The 26385-nt window shown below is 39.9% G+C and overlaps 1 pseudogene; it reads left to right on the forward strand.

Annotated features, from left to right (window-relative positions):
• Positions 1-15054: 15054 nt before the first annotated feature.
• On the forward strand, positions 15055-25960 carry LOC116587774 (annotated as a pseudogene).
• Positions 25961-26385: the final 425 nt, after the last annotated feature.

The following is a 26385-nucleotide window of genomic DNA, read 5'->3' on the forward strand; positions in this document are numbered from 1 at the left end:
ATAAATGGTGCTGGGAAAATTGGACAGCTACAAGTAGAAGAATGAAACTTGACATTCTCTTATACCATACACAAATATAAACTCAAAATGGATAAAAGACCTCAATGTGAGACAGGAGTCTATCAAAATCTTAGAGGAGAACATAGGCGGTAATCTCTTTGATTAGTTTTATGACATGAAAGATAATTCGTAAATTACACTACATACAAAGGGCTGATATCCAAGATCTATAAAGAAATCCTCAAACTCAACACACACAAAACAGATAATCACATCAAAAAGTGGGCAGAAGACATGAACAGATACTTCTCCAAAGAAGACTTACAAATGGCTAACATACATGTGAAAAAATGTTCATCATCATTTGCCATCAGGAAAATTCAAATCAAAACCACATTGAGATACCACCTTACACCAGGTAGAACAGCCAAAATTAACAAGATAGTTAACAACATGTGTTGAAGAGGATGTGGAGAAAGGGGAACCCTCTGACACTGTTGGTGGGAATGCAAGTTGGTACAGCCACTTTGGAAAACAGTGTGGAGATTCCTTAAGAAATTAAAAATAGGGGTGCCTGGGTGGCTCAGTGGGCTAATCCTCTGCCTTAGGCTCAGGTCATGATCTCAGGGTCCTGAGATCGAGCCCCACATCGGGCTCTCTGCTCGGCAGGGCGCCTGCTTCCTCCTCTCTGCCTCCTCTCTGCCTGTGTCTCTGCCTACTTGTGATCTCTGTCTGTCAAATAAATAAATAAAATCTTAAAAAAAAAGAAATTAAAAATAGAGCTTCCCTATGACCCTGCAATTGCACTACTGGGTATTTACCCCAAAGATACAGATGTAGTGAAAAGAAGGGCCATCTGTACCCCCATGGCCACAGTCACCAAACTGTGGAAAGAACCAAGATGCCCTTCAATGGACGAATGTATAAATAAAGAGGATATGGTCCATATATACAATGGAGTATTATGCCTCCAACAGAAAGGATGAATACCCAACTTTTGTATCAACATGGACAGGACTGGAAGAGATTATGCTGAGTCAAATAAGTCAAGCACAGAGAATCAAGTATCATATGGTTTTACTTACTTGTGGAGCGTAAGGAATAACACGGAGGACACTGGGAGATGGAGTGGAGAAGTGAGTTGGGGAAATTGGAGGGGGAGACAAACCATGGGAGACTGTGGACTCTGAGAAACAAACTGAGGGTTTTGGAGGGGAGGGGGATGGGGGGTTGGGTAAGCCTGGTGGTGGGTATTATGGAGGGCATGTGTTGCATGGAGCACTGGGTGTGGTGCATAGACGATGAGTGCTGGAACACTGAAAAGAAATCAAATAAAATAAAATGAAAAAATAAAATAAAACTATTTGAATGACTTTTACTAAAGGGTCCAAATTAAGGGTGCCTAGGTGGCTCAGTGGGTTAGGGCCTCTGCCTTTGGCTCAGGTCATGGTCCCAGGGTTCTGGGATGGAGCCCGAGTTGCGCTCTCTGCTTAGCAGGGAGCCTGCTTCCCCTCCCCCACCTCTGCCTGCCTCTGCTTACTTGTGATCTCTGCCTGTCAAATAAATAAATAAAATCTTTAAAAAAAATTTAAAAGGTCCAAATTAAAAACAAACAAACAAACAACAACAAAAAACAAAGCAAAAACAACTAGAAAAATCTCTTGCATGGTAGGATTGGGATCAGGGAAGGGAGAATATGGATGTCTTAGGAAGGCATCAGAGGTCACACAATGTATGTGTATTCTTAAAACCCTTTTATGTGATTAATTTGTCTTTAACAAAATGAAAGTTATATCTTATCTGGATTATAATAGAGATTATTTTTATGATTACGAGCCTGAGATACTTCTTCCTTGTATCTACTTCAGAAGGAAGGAGTGATGAAGGAAGGAAGGGAGGGCAGAAAGAAGGGAACAAGGAAGGGAAGAAGGAATGGGAGGGAAGGGAAATAAGCTCAGGTCCCTGAGGACTGGGGCTGGCTACGCAATGGCCTTGATTTCTTCTCTGGCTTAACACCAGAGAGAAGCATCTCTCAATCAGTGCTTTGGACACTAGGGATTCAGCAGTGAATAAACCAGGCACAAAACCATGCTTTTATGGGACACACATTCTTAGTCTTTAATAGGTAAGTTAGTGTCAATTTGGGTGAATTTTGTTCCTGATAGCATTTTCCTACTAGTAAATATTTTAAAATCATTCTCCTCTTCTAAAAATAACATGATGTTGGGGCACCTGGGTGGCTCAGATGATGAAGCATCTACCTTAGGCTCAGGTCATGATCCCAGGGTCCTGGGATCGAGCCCCACATAGGGCTCCCTGCTCAGTGGGTAGTCTGCTTCTCCCTCTGCCTTTCTCCCTGCTTGTACTCTCCTCTCTCTCTGTCTCTGTATATCTCTCAAATGAATAAATAAAATCTTTAGAAAAATAAAAATAAACATGATGTAAATCATGTAATAGAACAAAGGAAATTGTTACCTAATTTTTGTAATTTCATAAATGAAATGTTTATTGTATTGTGATGTTCCTCATAAGAGTTCATTTAGTTTTTTTCCCCCTATCAATAAAAGGGTAGAATTTTATTTTTTGAGGTTTTTTTTTGGAACTTGATATCAAATCTTATCAATAGTACATGTTGCACAATCCTTGTAATCCTTTCTGATTGTATTCTTTGAACTGCGATATTTTTTCAACAAAAATGTTCAGGCATAATATTCATAAGATTATAAAATAAGAGCCCACTAGCTGGTGGACTTTTTATGTTATATAAATGTTTTATGTTATATAAATTTTATGTTATATAAAATACTATAAATACTAAGTTAATGGTACTTTCTCTTTTAGAACTCACCAGATCTTGGCCACGATCACTTTCTCTCTTCAAATCTCTGTGCCAATTTTTGCCCTCATCACTCTGCATGTGAGTGCTCTGGATACTTTTATAGCTGTACTATATGAACATGCTGTTATATTGCCAAATAAAACAGAAACATTCATGGGGTGCCTGGTGGCTCAGCCAGTTAAATGTCTGACTCTTGATTTCAGCTTAGGTCATGAGAGTGAGCCCTGTGTTGGGCTCTGTTCTCAGTGGGGAGTCTGCTTGAGATTCTCTCTCTCCCTCTGCCCCTTCCCCCATAAATAAGTAAATAAATAAAATCTGAAACAACACAGAAACTCTTGTGTTTCAGTACAACGACCTGCTCCTAATGAATAAGAATATAGATTTCTAGAGGGAGTGATTAATCAGGCAGCTGGGTAGGTATTCTTTTTATTTCTGCTAATCAGAATTTGTGGGATGGAAAGAAGAGCTAGTAAAAGATTGAAGTGTTGAATTGTCTATGTTACATATGAAGAAATAATTTTGATTTCACTTGTTTTGAACAGAATGCTCAAATTATTGTGACTCCCAAAGATGTACTTAATAGGTGGAATTTACCAGGGAAACAGCTTTTTCTTATGTGGAGGATATCCTGGGACCCCGGATGAATTGCATTCCATGTCAAGACCCCCACGGATATTTTAACTATACTCATCGTTTGTGTAAAAATGCTGTAATTCTCTACAATGTGCATGTTCACTAGAGCAAAATAATGAATCCTGAATTATGACATAAGTGGCATACGGTATTGTTATATTTATCTCGGCATTTGCTTAAAAAAAATTGTGCTTATGGTTCTTTGAGAAAATTAATAAGATTGATAAACCCTTTGCCAGACTTATCAAAAAGAAAAGAGAAAGGACCCAAATAAATAAAATCATGAATAAAAGGGGAGAGATCACAACCAACATCAAAGAAATACTAACAATTTTAAGAACATATTATGAGAACTACACACCAGCAAATTTGACAATCTGGAAGAAATGGATGCATTCCTAGAGACGTATAAACTACCAAAACTGAGCCAAGAAGAAATAGAAAACCTGAACAGACCCATAACCAGTAAGGAGATTGAAGCAGGCATCAAAAATCTCCCAAAAAACAAGATCCCAGGGCCAGACAGCTTCCCAGGGGAATTCTACCAAACATTTAATAAAGAAGAATTAATTCCTATTCTCCTGAAACTGTTCCAAAAAATGGAATGGAGGGAAAACATCCAAACTCATTTCATGAGGTCAGCATTACCTTGATCCCAAAACCAGAAAAAGACCCCATCAAAAAAGAGAATTACAGACCAATATCCTTGATGAACACAAATGTGAAAATGCTCACCAAAATACTAGCCAATAGGATCCAACAGTACGTTAAAAGGATTATTCACCATAACCAAGTGGGATTTATTCCTGAGCTGCAAGATTGGTTCAACATCCACAAATCAATCAATGTAATACAATACATTAATAAAAGACAGAAGAAGAACCACATGATACTCTCAAAGATGCTGAAAAAGCATTTGACAAAGTACAGCACCCTTTCTTGATGAAAATTCTTCATCAATCAGAGAAAAACAATTATCATATGATCTCCCTTATGTGAGGAATTTGAGAGGCGAAGTGGGGGGTTTGGGAGGTAGGGAAGGAAAAATGAAACAAGATGGGATCAGGAGGGAAACAAGCCATAAGAGACTCTAAATCTCACAAAACAAACTGAGGGTTGCCAGGGGAAGGGAGGTATGAAGAAGGTGGTTGGGTTATGGACATTGGGGAGGGTATGTGCTTTGGTGAGTGCTGTGAAGTATGTAAGTCTGATGACTCACAGACCTGTACTCCTGGGGCTAATAATACATTATATGTTAAAAAACGAAAGAGGGGTGCCTGGGTGTCTCAGTGGGTTAAAGCCTCTGCCTTCGGCTCAGGTCATGATCTCAGTATCCTGGGATCGAGCCGCGCATTGGGCTCTCTGCTCAGCAGGGAACCTGCTTCCCTTCCTCTCTCTCTGCCTGCCTCTCTGCCTACTTGTGATCTCTGTCAAATGAATAAATAAAATGTTTAAAAAAAAAACAAAAGAAAAAAATTGTGCTTAGATACCACTTAACAATCATTTATGATTTAATAGCTTTTTTTTTAAAAGATTTTATTTATTCATTTGACACAGAGAGATCACAAGTAGGCAGAGAGGCAGGCAGAGAGAGAGAGAGGAGGAAGCAGGCTCCCCGCGGAGCAGAGAACCCGATGCGGGACTCGATCCCAGGACCCTGAGATCATGACCTGAGCCGAAGGCAGCGGCTTAACCCACTGAGCCACCCAGGCGCCCTATGATTTAATAGCTTTATTAAACTTGGAGAAAATATGTGAACAAGATATTTTTGGCAAGGATTAGAAGCTAAGGGGAAGAGAATCTCATGAAGTCAAGTAGTAAATTAATTTCTGAAGTGGACAGTAAGTTGTGTTTGGGAAATATTCCAAGGTCTCCAGTGAAAGTATCATACTTCAATCTCATGGAGCCTTTCTATTCTAAAATCTATTTCCTAGAAACAAAGACATCACTATGTCCATTCTTGTGAATTATAAGAGCTTATGCTTTGAAACTTTGTGTTTTCTTTTGCTTATAAAGCTAGTTTTCCTGGGACGCCTGGGTGGCTCAGTTGGTTAAGCAGCTGCCTTCGGCTCAGGTCATGATCCCAGCATCCTGGGATCGAGTTCCACATCGGGCTCCTTGCTCCACGGGGAGTCTGCTTCTCCCTCTGACTCTGCCTTCCACTCTGTCTGCCTGTGCTCGCTCTCGCTCTCCCTCTGAAAAATAAATAAATAAAATCTTCAAAAAAAAAAAAAGCTAGTTTTCCTGAGGAAAAATAATCTAGAAACTTTCTAATAATAAATACTTAATAAATGTAAGTGCATATTGGCACATACTCTCCTGTCACCCTCTCTTACTCTCTCATACTTGCATGCTTTTGCCATTTTTTTTTGTTTTGATGGAAGATTATGAATACCATACTTTTTCAAACATACCTGATTATTCTGACATTTCTATAAGGGTTATTAGGAAACAGCTTTTCTTAGCTCTAGAGAGACACAAAAAGAAAAATATTGGATGTTGTGATAGTAGACAGATAATTTTCCCATTTTTCTTGTCCTGAGTTGATCCTCTCTATGGCATTTGTAAATTTTCTTTTGTACCTGAAAGAGGTCAATATCTGGATGGTCTTCCTGCATAGAAGTTTTGAGAATTGGGGCAACTCTTTTATTTTTTATCTTATGGTAGGATTGAGTTCTGGATTTCCGGTTAAAAATAATGTATGTTGTAAATTTATGGACTAGTCAAAGATAACAGTAGCTATGGAAATTCGTGAAGGTTAGGGGAAAGGTTTTTACATATGGTTAGTAAAGAGCTCTGTCACAGCTCACAATAGAAAGAAGGAATTTTGACAGAAAATGGGACTTACATCATCACCCAAGATAATCCACATTTAATTCCCTTACCTTTTCATTCAGCCATTATTTATTGAGCACCTATGATGTGCCAAATACTATTCCAGAAATAGGAGATGTAGTGCTTAATAAAATGAAGTTTATGCCCCCTTCACCATGGCTTATGAATATTTAGTTGAGAGAAGATAGAGGTAAATAAATGCACTTATCATATAGAATGTTGTATGGTGATCCTAATAGATAGGTTTTAGATTTCAAGATGACAGGATTTGTTGCCAGACTGTGGGAGGATGAGAAAAAGACAAGCATCAGGAGTGACTCCCACTTTTTAAAAAAGATTTTATTTATTTATGTGTGAGAGAAAGCATGAGAGGGGAGAAGGTCAGAGGAAGATGCAGACTCCCCATGGAGCTGGGAACCTGATGCGCAACTCGATCTCAGGACTCCGGGATCATGACCTGAGCTGAAGGCAGTTCCCTAACCAACTGAGCCATCCAGGTTCCCGTGACTCCCATTTTCGACTTGAGCAACCAGAGACATGGAATTGCCATTTAGAGATAGAGAGAGTCTGGGATACAAATTAGGAAACCAACATTGCACATCTTGAGTGAGAGCTTCCCTTCAGACATCCAGGTGAAGGTTTCAACCTGGCAATTGCATATGCAAGTCTGGTATGAAAGGACAAAGTCAGGACTGGAGGTGGAAAACCAAGAGTTTGAGCACAGAGATGATTTTTTAGCACAGTGATGGTTGACCAGTGGAGTAAATTACAGAACAGAAGAGATCTAAGGTTTGAGATATAGGGAATTCCAATGTTTAGATTCAGGAGAGGTGAGGAAAAACCAGCAAAGGAGCATGAGAAGAGCCGCCAGTGAAAAGGGGAAGAGAGAGTGGGGTCCGATAAGCAAGGTGAAGTGTTTCCAGGAAGAGGGCGTAATTAACTGTATCACATGCTGCCGGTATGTAGGATAAGATCAAGTAAGATGTGGAGATCATCACTGGCATGAGTAAGAGCTGTCAGGTGGGAAGCTGATTTGATTGCTTCAGGAGAGAATGAGAGAGGACGAGCTGGAAACAGCAAGATGGACAACCCCTTCCAGGAGTTTTTCTGTAAGAGGGAGCTGAGAAAATATTTAGAGGGGCGTGTGGGTTCAAGAGAGGTTTTTATTTTTTTAAAGATGAGAAGTACTAGAGCATATTTGCATGTCGATGGAATGCTCCAGTGGAGAGGAGACCACCAATGATGTGGGGGAGTGAAATAAGGAATTGCCAGAGCAATGGTTACGATGTGGAAAAAATTCATCAAGTTTAATTTGTGGCTTTTAATTATGCTCTTTTTCATGAATTGTTTTTATATTGACTTGTAAATTGACTTACTGTTAGGTTCTTGCTATTGTTTGTTTCTGAATGAAGTGAATAAAATATTTTTTTAGGTTAAAATGTCTTCTTAACAATTGAGATGTAATTGACATATAACATTGAATAAGTTCAAGGCGTACATCACGTTGATTTGATACTATATATTGTAATATGTTTACCACCACAGTGTTAGCTAACACTGCTATCACTTCACATAATTATTATTTCTTTTTGGGGGTGAGAATAATTAAGATCTAGTCTCTTAGAAACTTTGAAGTTCATAATACGGTATCCTTAACTATAATCACTATGCTATGCATCAGATCTCCAGTACATATTTATTTGTTAGTTGCAACTTTGTACCTTTAAACAGTATCCCAATTCCTCCTTCCCCTGAGTCCCTGGTAATCACTATTCTATTCCTTTCTTTTATGAGTTCAGTGCTTTTCTAGATGCCACATATAAGTGATATCATACAGTATTTTTCAGTCTTTAACTTACTGAAATACCTTAATTAAAATTTCATTTGGCTAAGTGTCTGCTTTCGGCTCAGGTCATGATCCCAGAGTTCTGGGACTGAACCCCATGTTGGGCTCTCTGCTCAACAGGGAGCCTGCTTCTCCCTCTCCCTCTGCCTACTGCTCCACCTGCTTGTGTTCTCTCTCTCTGTCAAATAAATAAATAAAATCTTCTGTTTAAAGAGATTTTTAAAAAAGATTTTTCTAAAAAATCTTTAAAAAAAAATCTTTTTGAGGGGAGCCTGGGTGGCTCAGTGGGTTAAGCCTCTGCCTTCAGCTCAGGTCATGATCCCAGAGTCCTGGGATCAAGCCCGGCATCGGGCTCTCTGCTCAGTGGGGAGCCTTCTTCCTTCTCTCTCTCTCTCTGCCTGCCTCTCTGCCTACTTGTGGTCTCTGTCTGTCAAATAAATAAATAAAATCTTAAAAATAAATCTTTTTAAAAAAGATTTTATTTATTTATCTAAGAGAGAGAATGAGAAAGAGAGAGAGCATGAGAGGGGGGAGGGTCAGAAGGAGAAGCAGACTCCCTGCAGAGCAAGGAGCCTAGTGCAGGACTTGATCCTGGGACTCCAGGATCATGACCTGAGCAGAAGGCAGTCACTTAACCAACTGAGCCACCTAGGTGCCCCTAAATAAAATCTTTTCAAAACTAGTGTATCTTTGTCAATCAATTCTTAAAATGCTAGTAAATTTCAATTTCTTTTTAAAATTTTTATGTAGAAAATAAATGTAGAGAGAAATTTTAATAGTCTCATTCCCAAGCTTTGGCATTTCCTACTTTGCAGACCACTTTATTAAACTCTTGACCCTGATTATTATGTTAGACTGAGTTAGTTTTTCACATTTACCTGCAAGGAATCAAGGAGAATTGAATAAAACATTCATTTTCAACAGCAACTTTGAAAGCTGAGTAGGGGTCTCTAAAATTATTTTGGATGGAACGTGGTAAAGATGGAGGTGGCATTCCTCATCTGGTTAGCAGATACTTAATGTGCAGAATAACATGCACTATTCTTTGAATCCCTGATACCTAGAAACAAAAACGCTTCCTCAGCTTTCAAGGAGCTCATAGTTTTGGGGATTTACGTGAATGTATTTGGCTCCTAATTGGGCGGAAAGAGTAGGGACAAAGACAGACAGACACACACACACACACACACAGGAGTGGGGGATTAACGGGGGATAGACAGAAACAAAGACAGAAAGAGAGAAACTGCATTTGTCCAGGTTTTCCTTGGAAATCTACTTCCAGTCACCAGATTCATGCACTTCCTGTAGAGTTCCTGCTGTTGACTATAGCCAGATCACTCATTCTTTCTCTTTCCCTCAAAAAAATTTATGAAAATGTTTCAGACACACAGAAATTATAAAGGATTGCATAACAATCACCTGTGTACCCACTGCCCAGTTTATGCAATGAAGCAGGCTCCCCCTTGTATTCCCTTCCAATCATTCTCCTCCTTTCCCTGGTCCCTTCTCTGGATGAAATCACTATCGTAAGATTTGTCTAGATCATTCTCATGATTTCCTGGTAGTTTATTACATATATACATATTCCTACTTAGCACTATTTTGAATCTTTTTAAATTTTGTATATATGCATATTTATTGCACAGAAATAACATTTCTTATTTCTATATAAGAAATTGTGAGGTTAATCTACATAAATAAGCATCACTTTAATTTCATGCATTTTCACTGATGTACAGTGTGCAGTTAATGTGCTAGTTATCAATGTGCTAGTTATTAAGCTGTTGTCACTCAGCTCCAAACCCACACTTCTGCATTCTTCTGATGGTGCGCTAGGACTAGGCAAACCTGTTTCTCCTTTGCAACCTGGCTCCCTATTAGACTATGCCGATAGGGGCCATAGAAGAATACCAAAGGTTGGAAGAGAGGGGACAGGAATTTCTGGTTTGCTCACTATCAGAGTTAGCCCATCATACCCGGTGGTTATAGTTTGTTCCCATAGTGGATGCTCCTAATTATCACTTTGTTCCCATTCAGACAGAACCAGTGTCACTGCCTTCGTCAGCTATTGCCTCCTCCACAGATTAGAGTCCTAGGTCACTGGGGATCCTCTTCTAGGGATCTGGCTCTCAGCTCCAGCTGGAGAGCACACCCACCTCGGGGTCCACTGGGGGCTCCTCTGGAAGCTCCTAACCCCTAACAGCCTCTGTTCCCTCTGTTCACCGACACTGGGAGTGGTATCGGCTTTCTGCAGTTGTTCTCTTTGTTACCCAAGGGTTGCTTTCATGTCCTTCATTCATCAAGTACTTCTTTAACTGAATTCCTATGTTAAATTCTCTTAATTTATGGGTGTGGATTCTGCTTTCCTGTGGCATCTTGTCTGGTACATTGGTGAGAACAATATTCATGGGTCCTTTCTGTTGTTGATGAATATAGTGAGCATGGCTAGGATGGCTGCCGTGAGATCTCGGGTAAACTCCATGAGGTAGGAACAAACAATGTGGAGAGGAGGGCAGTGGTGGTTCCAGGCATCCCCAGCCAACAGTAAAAAAGCAAAAGGCCCATCATCTAACTTCCTCTGACCTGCCATATTCACTTCACAAGGACTGTGGGAACCATGAACTTGGGAGGCACATCTGTGAGAACACAGGCTTTGTGGCCACATGGAAGCAGGTATTTGTATGATTTCTTAGTAACAAGCTGAACCAAGAAGCAGCATTAGCTGACTCTGAGTCATCATTTTTGATGGACTTTGTCCCTGGACCTTTTTCTGTGGTCTAGCCTGTTTAACAGATGCTTAGGTTTTCTAATTTGGGGTTATTTATTTATTATAGTTATTATTACTATTAATTCCTATTATAAATGACATTTCTTTGAACATCCTTGCATATGTTTCTTTAAACTTAAGTCAAAGAACTTTTTGGATGTCTACTATATGTCAGGCAAGCCTTGAGCTGGATGGTGATAATGAATAGCGTGAAATTTCAGTTTCTTAAGGATCACAGTCTAGAAGAGGACACAGAGCATTGTTATCAACATCATTCATTACCATGGTAACCAAATTTGAATACTTAGAAAATGCCTCACATTGTGCTAAGTATTTTCAAACATCTCATTTATTTTTTTATTTATTTATTTTTTTAAATTTATTTATTTGACAGACAGAGATCACAAGTAGGCAGAGAGAGAGAGAGGAGGAAGCAGGCTCCCCGCCAAGCAGAGAGCCCGATGTGGGGCTCGATCCCAGGACCCTGAGATCATGACCTGAGCCGAAGGCAGCGGCTTAACCCACTGAGCCACCCAGGTGCCCCCAAACATCTCATTTAACACTGTATTAAAAGTCATAGAATGTGGGTGCTTGGGTGGCTCAGTTGGTTAAGTGACTGCCTTTGGCTCAGGTCATGATCCTGGAGTCCTGGGATTGAGTCCTGCATCAGGCTCTCTGCTCAGTGGGGAGTCTGCTTCTCCCTCTGACCCTCTCATTCTCATGCTCTCTCTCTCTCTCTCTCTCATTCTCTTTCTCGCAAATAAATAAATAAATAAAATATTTTTAAAAATCACCTTTAAAAAGAAAGTCATAGAATGATAATGCTATGATCAATATAAGGGCCAGGAATGGGTCCATTTTACACTGGAAAACAGCAAGGATCCCAGGGGCCAGCTGGGTAAATCAGTCAGGGCCTTCTAGGTAGACTTAGTCATGCGTACAAAGATGTGGAAGTACAGCATCCTATAAAAGAGTCCAATATATTGAGGTGGGGTGGGGAGGAGAGGAGTAGAGGAGTAAAGGAGGAAGGGGAAGGAGAAACAATAAAAATAAGAGGCAAGGGGGACCCCTGGGTGGCTCAGTTGGTTGGACAACTGCCTTCGGCTCAGGTCATGATCCCGGAGTCCCAGGATCGAGTCCCGCATCGGACTCCCAGCTCCACGGGGCGTCTGCTTCTCCCTCTGACTTTCTCCTTGCTCATGCTCTCTCTCACTGTCTCTCTCTCAAATAAATAAATAAAATCTTTTAAAAAAAAAAATCTTAAAAAAAAAAAATAAGAGGCAAGGGCCAGATCACTGACGCACAAAGGAAGTTCTGAAACTAACAAAAAGACACGTTGAAGGATTTTAGACTATAATACTATGACAAATTAAAGAGTTTTAAAAAATAACTTTGATTGTGGTTTGGAGGATAGAGTAGATGGAAATAGAAAGGGAAATTCTAAATGCGACGTGACCATAGAGGAGACAGTTTTCCTCAGGATAGTGGTGGCAGAACAGCCCTTGGGGACATGCTTGAGGAACAACAAGGAAACCAATACAACTGGAGCCACATGAACGTGGTGGAAATTACTAGGAGTTGATGTTAGAAGGAGCAGGAGGCTGGATCATAGTGAGGCTTGTAGGCATTGCAAGAACTTGGCTTTTTACTCTGAATGAAGTGGGATGCCATTGAAAGATTTTGGGAAGAGGAGTCACACAGTTTCATATTTTAATAGGACCATTCTGATTGCTGTTGAGCAAAAGTGGAAGTAGTGGTACCAAAACCAGGCAGGAGGGCACTGGAGTAATCCAGGACAGAAATGATGGTGGCTTGGACCAGGACTGCAATAGCAAAAGGTCTCCTGACTGAGCAGAAATGAAAAGAGAGACAAAGAGAGAAATAAGTATAACTCCAAGGGCTTGGGCTGAAAGTCTAGAGGACTAAAAGCCATTAACTGAGATCTGAAATCCAGGTTGTAGAAGAACTTGAACAATGTCAGCTTTTCCCAAATTTCAGTTAATCATGTCATTATGTCATGATCTCCATGATTTTTGCATTAACCAGACACTATTTATTACTTACTTGGTATTGAGATTGATGGACATTTTCCATGTTGCCTCATCCTAAACTCTACAATCTATGAGTTTATGAATCATAAATTCTCTTTATTCCCCAAAAGGTTTTATTTATTTATTTTTGAGAGAGAGAGAGAGAGAGAGAGAGAGTAAGCTCAAGCAGGAGGAGGGGTTGGGCAGAGGGAGAAGCAGACTTTTCACTGAGCAGGGAGCTTAATGTGGGACTTGATCCCAAGACCCCAGGCAGAAATTTAACTGACTGAGCCACTCAGGCACCTCCCCCCACCCTTAAAAGGTTTTATTTATGAGTCATAAATTTTCTAATAAGCATGGTATCTATAACTTTTTAAAAATATTTTATTTTATTTATTTATTTTAGGAGAGGGAGAATGAGATAGAGAGACAGAGCAAGCAGGGGGAAAAGCGGAGGAAGAGGGAAAAGCAGACTCCATGTTGAGCACGAGCCCGACTTGGGCTCCATCTCATGACAAGGAGATCGAGACCTGAGTCAAAATCAAGAGTTGGTTGCTTAACTGATCGAGCCACCCAGGTGTCCAAATCTGTAACTATTGAAAGTATTTATCTGTATATCTTTCAAAATCAACTTGCTTACCCCTCATGAAGCATGGACCACATTTGTAGAATTAATGTTTTATTTTTTAAAAAATTAAAAAAATTTCTTTTTAATTTATTTGACAGAGATCACAAGTAGGCAGAGAGAAAGGCAGAGAGAGAGGAGGAAGCAGGCTCCCTGCTGAGCAGAGAGCCCAATGTGGTCTCAATCCCAGGACCCTGGGATCATGACCTGAGCCAAAGGCAGAGGCTTTAACACACTGAGCCACCCAGATGCCGCTTTTTTAAAATTAAAAAAAAAATTTTTAAATTAGAATTAATGTTTTAAACAATAGAAGATTACTGGCTCTTTTGGAGTCTAAATGATGTAACAGGAGCTGGACTTTAGAGAAAATTCATTTGGTGGCTATGGTGGAATGAACAACTTTGGCCATTGTGGCATATAGGGAGACAAATTTAAAGCAAAATATGGCTTGGCATAATAAATCAGAACATGAAGAGATGTTTAAAGGAAATTTTATGATGAGATGTGGGAGCAAAGGGAGAAGATAATGTCAGAAACTTGGGTTAAATAAATGACAACTATATCTAATATCTTAAACACTTTTAGCTTTTTAGAGGCACAAGGAAACCATCTCCTGAAAATGAGATTTTGGGTGACGTAGTAGTACAAGTGTTTAGGGATGTGGACTTCACTTAAAAATGGGCACGTTCTATAAAGATGAAGAAATTACCCAAAGCCTAGCTTCTTGATTTTCAGCACACGAACACTACAACGTTAGCCAGGTTCTGGAGAGACCCAGACACTCAACTCAGTGGATGTTCATCGTGATTAAACATTTTATAATCTGTGTTTTACAAAACGGACAAATGCAATCTACATTTCAGACTATTTGATGGTCTTTCTAAGGGAAACTAGCAACTGTGGCTCCTGCTGAAATCCTTTTATAATGTGAAAGTTGAGAGTCACTGATCATGAACAAATGAACAGAATCACAAGCACGTATTTCTATTTTCCCTTGGTGTCTTGTGAGCTCTGTTAAAACTGTTATATTGCCTAGAGTCTGTCTCTGTCTGCTCCAGCCACATACATAAGTTCTCAACAAATGGTTGTTGTGATGGCTACCTTCTAGAAGAGTTGAGTATTGGCTCTACTAATGGAAATGTCGAATTGCCAGGAAAATGTGTTTTATTAAAAAAAAAAAAAAAGAGTCCAAGAGTTTTTTGGATTGGGGAGGACTCATCTGATCAGCTCATTAGTTGTACTTTGAGAGCAGAATGAACCTCTGAATCAGTGTCAGCAATAGCACTGCATACCTGGGTCAATCCAAATATGTACTTTCAGCTCTCTGTTTTCTTGTGCAATGTTCTTTCTTAATGTGTTGTGTAACGTATTTGTGAGAAAATACGAATAGCTGGTAGCAAGAGGGCTTTACCCTGAAAGTTTCTTCGGTGATACCACATATGAGGATCTGAACTTATGGAAGGTCTCTAAATTTTAACTATGATTATGTCATATTTTCCAAAATATGTGGCAATATTTGCCCTCTATCCTGAGTGTGGGTGCGCTGGACACTTTTACAGCTGCAGTCTATGAACGTGCTGTTATATTACCAAACAGAACAGCAACACCAGCTCCAAAAGAAGAAGCTTCGCTCCTGATGAACAAGAACATAGATGTTTTGGAGAAAGTAGTTAGGGTGTCTGTGTGGCTCAGTTGGTTAAGCGACTGCCTTCAGCTCAGGTCATGATCCTGGAGTGCCAGGATCAAGTCCCACATTGGGTTCCCTGCTCAGCAGGAATTTTGCTTCTCTCTCTGACCCTCTCATGCTTTCTGTCTCTCATTTTCTCAAATAAATAAAATCTCAAAAAAAAAATAAACTGGCCACCAGACAGATATTATGCCCTTGCTTGTGGTCGTTGGGGTACTGTAAAGGAAACTTGAAACTTGGAAAAAGTGTGGGTATTTCGGATTTATGAAGAACCTTTTTTGCTGTCACTTGTTTTGAACAGGGTGCATAGATCACTGTTACTCCAGAAGATGAAATTTATGCCTGGGTCTTCACAAGAGAGACCATTTACCCCTATCTGGAAGATATCCCAGACCCTGACGTGAACTGGATTCCATGTAGCAATTCCCCAGAGGTAATGTCATTACCCTTTGATTTTTGAACCCAAACTTGTGATACTGTAAAATACATATAACAAATCCATTAAGCTTGACTAGTTTTCTTGCTGGTAATCAATCTACGGCTCTGGACTTACAAGCCTCTAATGCCTCATAATATGTACCATCTGGCATGACGTGAGACGATGATGCTTGGTTGGTTATTTATTATAGTCTTCTTAATGAACGGTAGGTGCATATAGAGTTTTTATAATGTGCTTAATTGGGTTTCAATAAAATGAAAAAGTTATAATATCTGGGACCTCTGATCCCAGATAAAGGAAGTTCACCCATAAACACTTGCCTCCTTTGCAGGAATGGTAAAAAAGATAAATGAGCTTATGTTTCCAAAGAGCTTCAAAGCTCTATCACTATCATGTGCAATGTGATCAGTAGAGTGAGTGGGAATTGTGAGACCACAACCCACCACCTCCTAGTTGAGTGATGTTCGGCAGATACCTATGTACTTGACCTCTCTGTTTCTTTATCCATAAAATGGAGATAGTAGACAAGACTGTCAAGTGAAGTAATACACATAGAATCTAAACACTGTTGTGCTGTCACCAACATCAGCTGTCACTGTTACCTCTTTTTAACAAAAAGAACTGGATCTGCACATCTTTGTTTTCTTGTCTGAGAGATGTAAGTAATTATTAATAGCTGTAGTTTCAGCATGACTTTCTTAGGGAAAATCTGTATAAAACTTAAAAAGGATCGAAGAAGTTACTGTAGGTGTATTTACTTTGTTAAATAGTTCATATGTAATTCCTTCAACAGGCAAAATCTATGCATTATAAAGTAATTTAATTTGCAGATTAAATTAGCAAACCTATACACATCTGTTCAGAACTATATCTGTTGAGCACACACACACAAAAGGAACGTCTTTAATAATTTTGACATTTGAAATTGACTGGGCAGTCAAGTCCAGTGTTGCAACATGGGAGCTCTACTGTTGTGAGTCAGTCTCGCCCCAGGATTTTCATCTTTGGAAAAATATTCTCTGAGTGTTGCAAGGTCTGTGTTTACAGTAACCAGGTAACTATAATCCAATGTTTATTTGGTTATAAGTTTTTTTTCCAGAGCAGGAAGGACTCATTATTTGCATAATTCAAGAAGCTGATACTAAAATTCACTCTATTTTCCTGGGCTAATAAAACTGACTTTCCTAGGGCAAAGATGTTCCGAAGCCTAGTAATTAATCTCAGATGAATTATTTTAAGTTGGGAAGGTAGGTGACCAATGAAATTTTAACTTATTAGCATCTTGCAGACATTTATTCAAATGGTAAGCTTTCAACTCTGAGTTATAAAAGAAGAAATCCAATATTTAATATAATTGTAATATTGGTTAAAAAAAGCCACCATTTCTTCCCTACTAATATTTATCTCTAAGGGAGATATTAGAGGGCCACATGCCCATCCCTGTGTATTTAAATACTATCGTTTAGAATATTGACATGTCCTATATATCCTTGAGCTTTACCCTTGTGAAACTAACAGGAGAAATACCTTAATTATTTATCAGAAAAAAAGAAAGAAAGAAAGACATGTGGTAGTTTTATTGAAGGTCTTAGTGAATGTCAGCATTAACAGTATTGCCCTGTTTTTCCTAAGGGTGGGAAAGAAAAGAAATGGTCTGAAACAATAGTCATAAATCTGTCCTTTGTATTTAAAGATTAGCTCAACATGAACTGTAGAGGAGCTGAGAGATGATGGAGAGAACCCAATGGCTTCTAAAGGCAGTGAACCCATCAGTTTCCTGGGTTGTCTTCTTGTAGTTACAGAATCCATATTGGCCATTATTTTTTTATTGAGTACCTACTTGGTTCCAGGAACTGTACCTGGTACACTATACATATTATCCCATTCAATATATGTGGCAGGTGTAACTATTTCCCTTTTATTTTTTATTTTTATTTTTTTTAAAGATTTTATTTATTTATTTGACAGAGAGAGATCACAAGTAGGCAGAGAGGCAGGCAGAGAGAGAGAGGAGGAAGCAGGCTCCCTGCTGAGCAGAGTGCCAGATGCGGGACTCGATCCCAGCACCCTGAGATCATGACCCAAGCCAAAGGCAGCGGCTTAACCCACTGAGCCACCCAGGCGCCCACTATTTCCCTTTTAAATATCAGGGGAAGAAAGGAGGCTTAAGGTCTCATATTTGTAATTAGCATGGCAGAAATTCAAACACAGGTAATTTCCATTTGAGCCCTGTAACTTAATAGACTCTGAGTGCCTGGATGTGCCATATTATATATGAAATTACCAGTGACCAGTGAATCCACTCCTTTGACAGAATGCTCTGGATACTAAATTTTTTATTTTTTTCTGCATATCTGTCTCTATAACTTTAATCTTTCTTCTGCCTTTATTTTATGTTCATACATATGACTCAGTCCTTCAGATTAGAGCCTTTCAGATATTGGAAACCACCTATCATTCCACCCATTTCATCACCTCACTCCCTTATTTCTCAGATAATGCCCCCAGTGTGGATGGATTTGACACTACTTTGAGAAGCAATTTCATAGTATGTATTTATCTTGGGGCTTCTCATGAACACCCTCTGGGGCAGGAAGGAAGCTTTTATGTTGTACTGACAGAAGAGCCAGCTGTACTGAGCCAGCATAATGAAGCCCTTTTCTTTCTCTTTTCCTCCCTCCCTTCCTTCCTTTCTACCTCCCTTCCTTCCTGAAATATTTTGAGTACCTAATGCTGCGTTGGCTCTCTATGGAATATAATTGACATAATATTTATTGCTTCCTAGTAAAACTATGACTTGAATTATAAAAAAGATCCTCCTCATTAGAAGAGTATGTTGGGTGCCTGGGTGGCTCAGTCCATTGAGCATCTGACTCTTGGTTTCCGCTCAGGTCATCATCTTGTGGTCATGGGATCAAGCCCTGAGTTGGGTTCTGTGCTCAGCAGGGAGTCTGCTTGAGATTTTCTCTCTCCTCTCCCTCTGCCCCTCCCCTTGCTCTCTCTCTCTCTCAAATAAATAAGTAAAATCTTGAAGGAGGAGGAGGAGGAGGAGGAGGAAGAGGAGGAGGAGAGTGTGTTCTATTTCAACTCCTTCATTTAACTGTCTGGAAGCACTTTATGAGAGAAAGCATTGCTTCTCTTCTTTTTCCTCTTCATCCACCTTCTTTCCTGTGCTTCAGTCTCACATGGCAGTTGAGAGTCTGGTACACTAATAGATTAGCTTTTAGGGGGCCTGGGCAAATCAGGTGAAGGAGTGAGAGGTACAGGCTTCCAGCTATGGAGTGAGTAAGTCATGGAATAAAGGCACAGCATAGGGGATGTAGTCAGTGGTATGGTAATAGTGGTGTATGGTGCCCAATGCAGCTGCACTGGTGGTGAACACAGCATAGTGTATAGAGTTGTCCCATCATTATTTTCTACACGTAAAACCAATGTAATATTGTGTGTCAATTATACTTCAAAAAATAAACAAAATAAAAGAGATCAGTTTTCATAAAGATGAAGATTATGTTGCTTGTGAAATGTTAGATCTTTTCTGATTAGGTTCTTAACCTAGAGCTTGTGTTCTAACTAACAGGCAAATAAAGTGCCATTTTGGAAGATTAGAAATCACTAAAATATAGTAAGCTTGAGGCAATATGTATAAGTTAGGTTTGGCTACACCCCGGTGCAACAAAGTCTCAACTGTCTGGCCAAGGACAACTCTATCTACATTGTAGCAAATACTGGGGCAAGAAGTCATACAGTGCCAGTGACCCTCAGTGTCCTCATGGTGGTTGTTACCAATACAACACTGATGTGGTGTTTGATTCTGAGGGTGGGCTGGTGGCATGCTATCGTAAGGTGAGAATTTCTTCATTTGCTTATCTGTGGTATATGGTATGTATATATACTCTTCTGTTGAATGTGGGTGAAACAACTATAATGAATGAATTTCTTAATTATTATGTTTTAGTTGAACAGGGGGTTTTATTTGCCTTGGTCTCATATAAGGGTTCTGAGTTTGAATTAATTATTAAACAGAATATGGCAGAATATTGAAACAATGGGATAGTATTCTCACAAGAATTTTAATAGTCTCTGAGAAAGAAGGCGAAATGTAGTTTCATCCATGATTTAATACCAAGGTTAGTTTTCTGGCTCAGTTTGTTAATATTTTACTAAGCTGTAGTCAGTCATTCATTCCATTAGGGCTTGTCTTTTCTTCTCTCTCTTTTTAAAGTTCAAGTAAGTTCTATGCTCAGCCTGGGGCTTGAACTCATGACCTAGAGATCAAGAGCCATATGCTCTACCAACTGAGCCAGCCAGGTAGCCCCTTTAGGACAGTTTTTATTGCAACAATAGAAAACTCCAAACAAAATTTACTTAAAAACACTCCATGTAATTTCCTTATGTATCTGAAAAACTCTAAAACGTAGGAAGGGTGGGTCTAGTTTCAGATGTAGTGTATCCCTCAGAGGCTTAAAAGATGTCAGCCATTCCTCTAGCTCTCTTAGCCTGTCCTCCTGCTCTTACTCAGGCTGTCTTTTAGAGGCCACATAGTGTCCAACACAGAGCTTACATTCTGTAGCAGCAAAATTGAGAGGAAGAGTGCATTTCTTACTCTTAGAACACTGGCGAAAGGCTCATCACACCATGAGTCCAGTTAGGCTTTCTGCCGTCCCTGAGCTGATCACTGCAGGAGGGAGGATCATCTACCACCCAGACGGAGCAGGGAGGAGTCAGCTATCGAAGGGGAGGACATGTTGCCAGAATATGTGTAAGTACACATTGAGCCTAATCAAAACCTGAGCAAATACTCCTGAGCCCAGACAAAGTGGAATTTGGGAAACATAATCAAGCTGGGAAAATCATAAATGGCTTACTGCTTAGCAAGGTTTCACTATGACATTGTCTAAATTCACTTTAAATTTAAATGTACTTCATTTATATAAACTTAGCAGTATCATAGGGAGATATGGCAAAGTTAATCTTACTAACAAGAATTAGACTTCACACTGCCAGTGCTGTTGGTATTTAAAGAATATACCAATAAAAAAATCTGAAATTTGTAAGGTTCAAAATTTCAACCTGTGATGTTAAGACAGAAATACTCACTTTTTGAATATCATTTGTAGATATGATTTCATTCGTTAGTTGAGGGAAACTGATTTTTGATCAATATCATGGTAATAAAACTCACAGTGGTGGCTGGGTGTGATTCATACAAATCTTTTGTGTAATTGTTTTAAATATGTACATCAGCATGAAGGGGAAAAACTTTATGGGTACAGAGCACCTCTATTTGGCAGTTTTCTTACTAATTTTCCCCTTCTTTGCTTTTTGTTAACAGTACAATCTTTTTGCACCTGAAATTCAATTTGATTTCTCCAAGGATCCAGAATTTGTGACTTTTGACCCTCCCTTTGGGAAGTCTGGCATTTTCATCAGCTTTGACATTTTCCCCATGACCTGGTGTAGTGGTGGTTGATCTTCACGTTGACAGCGTTCTCTACCTTGTGGCATGGTACAACACGCTGCACCTTCTCTCAGCTGTTCCCTTCCACTCTGCATGGGCCAGAGCCATGAGATTCAACCTCCTTGCTGCGAATACCCATAACACCATTGTGCATGTGACAGGTAGTTCACACCCATCCCGAACCCACTGGCCATTACAGTCTCAGGAAATCTTCATTGATTTTCAATCCACATTTTTCTTTAATAATGCTTTTATGAGCTTTAATGTCACAAAATTAATAATAGCGTGGATTTCTGTACTGACATTATTTAAAGAACATTATCCCTGAGTACAGAAGGAGGTGGATGTTATTATCTCAATTTCATATGAGGGAAAATTGGAATTAAAGAGAAGTCAAGGGGTGCCTGGGTGGCTCAGATGATAAGGCATCTGTGTTTTGGCTCAGGTCAGGATCCCAGGGTCCCTGGATGAAGTCCCGTATCGGGCTCCCTGGGAGCCTTCTTCTCCCTGTGCCTCAGCCTCTCTCTCTCTCTCTCTGTCTCTCATAAATAAATAAATAAAATATTAAAAAAAAAAAAGAAAAGTCAAGTGACATAAACAAAAGGAAACAAAACAACACAAAAAACCAAGGCCAGATTTAAAGAACTTTGCAACAAGCATCCATTAGTCATATTGAAATATATCTTGTTGAGGCGATAAAATCTATTTAAACTTAAGCAGATCTTTAGAATTTATCCTTCATAGCATCTGCGTTTGAGGTAAGGCAGGCTCCTCTCTTGACTGCTTGGTTACTTGTTGATTCAGTGGAAGAAACTTAACCACAAATAAATAAGACTGGTCGGTGAGGAGCTAAAATTATTCTTTGTATTTGGGGAGTTTTCTAATTGTTAAGTTGGCTGAAAAGGGGGTAGTTTACATAAAAAAGATAAGCCACCCAAGTCAATTGATAATTTCAGATCATTATGGGGGGTGCAGAGTCAAATTGGAACTATGCCAGTGTAACAAGCTATCTCCTTGATTATCCTGAAAGTGCTTATGGCTTGATAAAGTTGCACCTATTTTCTAATGAAAATGATTCCATTTGTTTGAGACCATGCAAAATTTGGAACCAGTATTTGTGTGACTTTACGTTCACTTCTGTAGGGAGTGGAATCTGCTCATGGGAATTGGTCCCAGGGAACAGAGAGTTGGCCTGCTGACTTCAGTATTGAAGTCCAGCTTCCAAATGAACCCACCTACCCAGAGGCTGTGGATTGGAGTGCTTATGCCAGAAGCTTCAATCCATTCTTGTCCCAGCAGTCAGATTTTCCGGGAATGACTTATTTTGGTGAGCTCACCTTCACTGAGCTTAAGAGAAACAAGGGACATTACACAGTTTGTCAGAAAGTCCTGTGTTGTCACTTAACTTACAAGATGTCTGAGAAGTGAACACATGAGATGTATGTATTAGGGGCTGTTGATGGACTGCACATGAAGATCAATATTACTTGAGGGAAAAAATGCTTCAGTGTATTAGAATAGAAATTTTTATTTATTAGTTTTTTCTTTTTCTTTTTCTTTTCTTCTTTTCTTTTTTTTTAACTAGACCATCACTGCATTTCTTTAAAAATTGTGCTGGATTCAATTAGTTGGTATAATGCTAACATTGATTACTGAAGTTTTTCCCCCAGAATGCCTTATTTGTTTAGCTTTAGCAAAAACAGAATTAGTTTTCTTGGCTGCAAAAGAAAACACAAAGCAGATTGATCCATTCTTGGTCATCCAGACTCAGGAAGTTTAAAAGGCTGCAACTTCCGTGCTTTCTTGTTTTGTGTCAGGTGGCTTTAGCGCAGTTGTGTTCCAAATGGTCTTCAACTGGAGTCCAGAATAGGAACTTCATTTCCCACCTCAAGGCCATTTCCCATCACGAGTCCAGAATAGGAACTTCATTTCCCATCACAAGGCAGTGCAGTCAAGATGTGTGAATGACTTATAATAGATTGGTTTTAAACAAATATCTTATTAATAATTTCAAATTAGAATTAGAAATCTTACAGGATTTTTTCCCCATGGTGCCCTGGGATCTCGGTCATGCTGCTTTGAACAAGGAGGAGGTAGACCAGATGGAGTGATGAGCAGCAAAGCAAGGTTTACTGAGTGAGAGCAAAGTGATAGTACAAAGCTCCCAAGGAATCAAGGGACCTGAGAGGGTGGGTTGCCACCGGTGTTTCTAAGTCTAGGGGTTTTTATGAGCTTGTTGGCAGGCTGTTTTCATCTTATTAACCCTCCCTGCACCTGTCATCCAATCAGATTTTTTGTCACAGGGGAAAGGGTGGAGGGCTCTTTCCAGGGTGGTGTAAAATCCTTTCAAGGGTGGTTTCCTTTTAGGGTGGGGCCCTTCTCCCAGCTTGCCTTCCAACTATCCTTCATCAGAACTCTCTCTCAGGAGGCGTGGGTGGGAGGCATGGGTGGCTCAGTTGGTTAAGCGTATAAGTATAAGTTCCACTCAGATCGTGATCCCAGAGTCCTGGCATCAAGCCCCACAAGGGGCTCCTGCTCAGTGGGGCGTCTGCTTCTCCCTCTCTGTGTGTTGCTCCCCTGCTTTGTGCTCTCTTTCTCTGACAAATCAACATAATCTTTCAAAAAATAAAATAAAAAAAAAGTATCTCTAATTATGAGCAATGGTGCTCTGAATTTTTAAAATCTAGTTTATTGTTTTTCACTTTATTAAAAAAGAGTTCATCTTGACCCACTGAATTGATTGTAGGATTCACTACTGGCTATGACCTGCAGTTTGAAAAGACTGCTTCAGAGGTGTAGGAAACGAAGGCTGACCACACCAAGATGAGCCATTTTAGCATGAAGATTATTGTGAGATAAAAAGAAATCAAAAGTCCGCAGACTCAGAAAAAGCTCTTGATCTCCCCCACAACTGCCTAAGAAGAATTCAGATAGAAGATCTCCTCTGGGAGGAGATCTATCACTGTAGATAACTCTGACTGTGTTGTAACATGAATGAAGAGTGACAGATAGGGAGGAACCAAACCCCTCACAAGGCCTATTGGAACAAATTATCTCTGTCCCTTGTTTCTGAGTGGCCCTGCAAACATTTGTTTACCAAATGGTTATTCTTTTTTTTCTTCCTCTGAATTGCATTCCATCTCTTTGAAGTCCAAGACGCCTATGCCCTTCTCCTTACTTCAGAATGTCATGTGTACCTCATTTCACCTGACTGCCTTTGGAATTTCCACGTCTGTGTGGATTCCCCATAAGTACAAAATTCAATTAGACTTTCTCCTGTTAATCTGTCTCATGTCAACTCAGTTCTTACTCTGACTAGAAGGGCCATGAAGGGGACATGAAAGTCTTCCTCCCTGACAGATGCAACTTAACAAATTTTCCTCTATTCCTTGAGATTGTGTCTCTTCTGGAGAAAATATTTCCAAGATTTCTGACCACTTCTATCTCTCCTTTGCTAACATAGATATGCACATTAATGAAGTGTCAAACCGCTGACCTGAGAACTTGTGGGGAGTTTGTGGGGTCAGCTTTCACCACGTTTGAAGAATTCTCCCTTAGTGGCACATTTGCCACATGTTATGTTTTCCACAGATCATTCTCAGTGGAAGTCATCTTGTTCCTGAGAGACATGATGAGGTAGGAGGAATTCAGAATGATAAATTTCTTTGAGCAGATCGGGTAGACTTGGCATCATGAAAATCTTTGAAATTATGAAGCAGTTTTGCAGTGCCGTGACTCACATTATATGGCAAAACTTTAAAGGCAAGGGGGACCTATAATATGGAAGCAAAGTTGTGGTTCTAGATGTCTTTTTTTTTTTTTTTTTAAGATTTTATTTATTTGTCAGAGAGAGAGGGCACAGGCAGGCAGAGGCAGAGGGAGAAGCAGGCTCCATGCTGGACAAGGAGGCAGATGTGGGACGTGATCTCAGGATGCTGGGATCATGACCCGAGCTGAAGCAGCTGTTTAACAGACTGAGCCACCCAGGCATCCCAGTTCTAGATGTCTTTAGGCTGTGATGGAAAATTTGGGGTTCATTTTTCTACATAAATGTGGGGTTGAGATCCAAGGCAATAGTAGGGATATGGAGAATTATAAAAAGAAATTACTTGTGCATAATGGCAACAAATGTTCTCTTTATTTGTGTGGTGTAGAAGGCCCAAGTTAAATGCGCCTATAGCTTGCTTCATGGATATGTTATTTTATGAAGTTGTTCTAACAGGAGCAATAATGATACTATTTCATGAGTTAAAAGAATTTTTTAATACATTTTTTTAAAAGATTTTATTTATTTTATTTGACAGACAGAGATCACAAGTAGGCAGAGAGGCAGGCAGAGAGAGAGAGGAGGAAGCAGGCTCCCCGCTGAGCAGAGAGCCCGATGTGGGACTCGATCCCAGGACCCTGAGATCATGACCTGAGCCGAAGGCAGCGGCTTAACCCACTGAGCCACCCAGGCGCCCCTTTAATACATTTTTTTAAACCACCTCTGCCATAGTTTACTTGATGCACTTTCACCCAGCTCGCTCTCTTATTCGACCTTTAAATCTGGCAGGTGGGTCTTCTGACACCGAATCCTGTGTGTGTGTTACTATTTTAGTGAAGTTGTTGGAGAAGAGCCTCTGGGCTGGAAACCAAAGCTCTGCATTGGAGTTAATCCTTTGATTTCTTTGATCAGGTTTCAGGAGATGGATGTCCCAGGAGCCAGAGCGAAGCTTCTGTGCCCGTCTGAGTTCGGGTCCTGTATGGGAGAGTGTTTGAGAAGGACCCTCCGCACTTAGGGCAAGGACCTGGGAGATGATCATGAGCCCCTCCCCCCGGCACACTTTCAGGATTGCACTGGCAAAGAAAAGGAGAAAAAAAAAAAACAAAACAAAAAACCCCGCTTCATGTCTGTTTAGAAGAGCTGTCACAAATTGGCCGAAACAACAAACTTAAAATTTAAAAAGCAGTGGATCTGTCTCACGTGTTTGACATTTTACATATTTGATTTAGCACAGACTCATCTGTGGGAGGTGCCTTTATCCTCCATGGAGAGGCGGCATAAGTCTGCGTAAGCATGGGTGTGTATATGTATTTAAATGGAATAGGTATTTAAATAGAGGGGCGCCTTAGAAAACTTATGTATTAACTATTCTAATGAATGCAAATGTTTTTCTATCATTTGTCAGCACACCAGGGTGAACACCAAATATGCAGAGGGTAATTGATCCTAGCTGACTAAGA

The sequence above is a fragment of the Mustela erminea genome, chromosome 4, assembly GCF_009829155.1.
Source record: "Mustela erminea isolate mMusErm1 chromosome 4, mMusErm1.Pri, whole genome shotgun sequence".
NCBI classification, from domain to species: domain Eukaryota; kingdom Metazoa; phylum Chordata; class Mammalia; order Carnivora; family Mustelidae; genus Mustela; species Mustela erminea.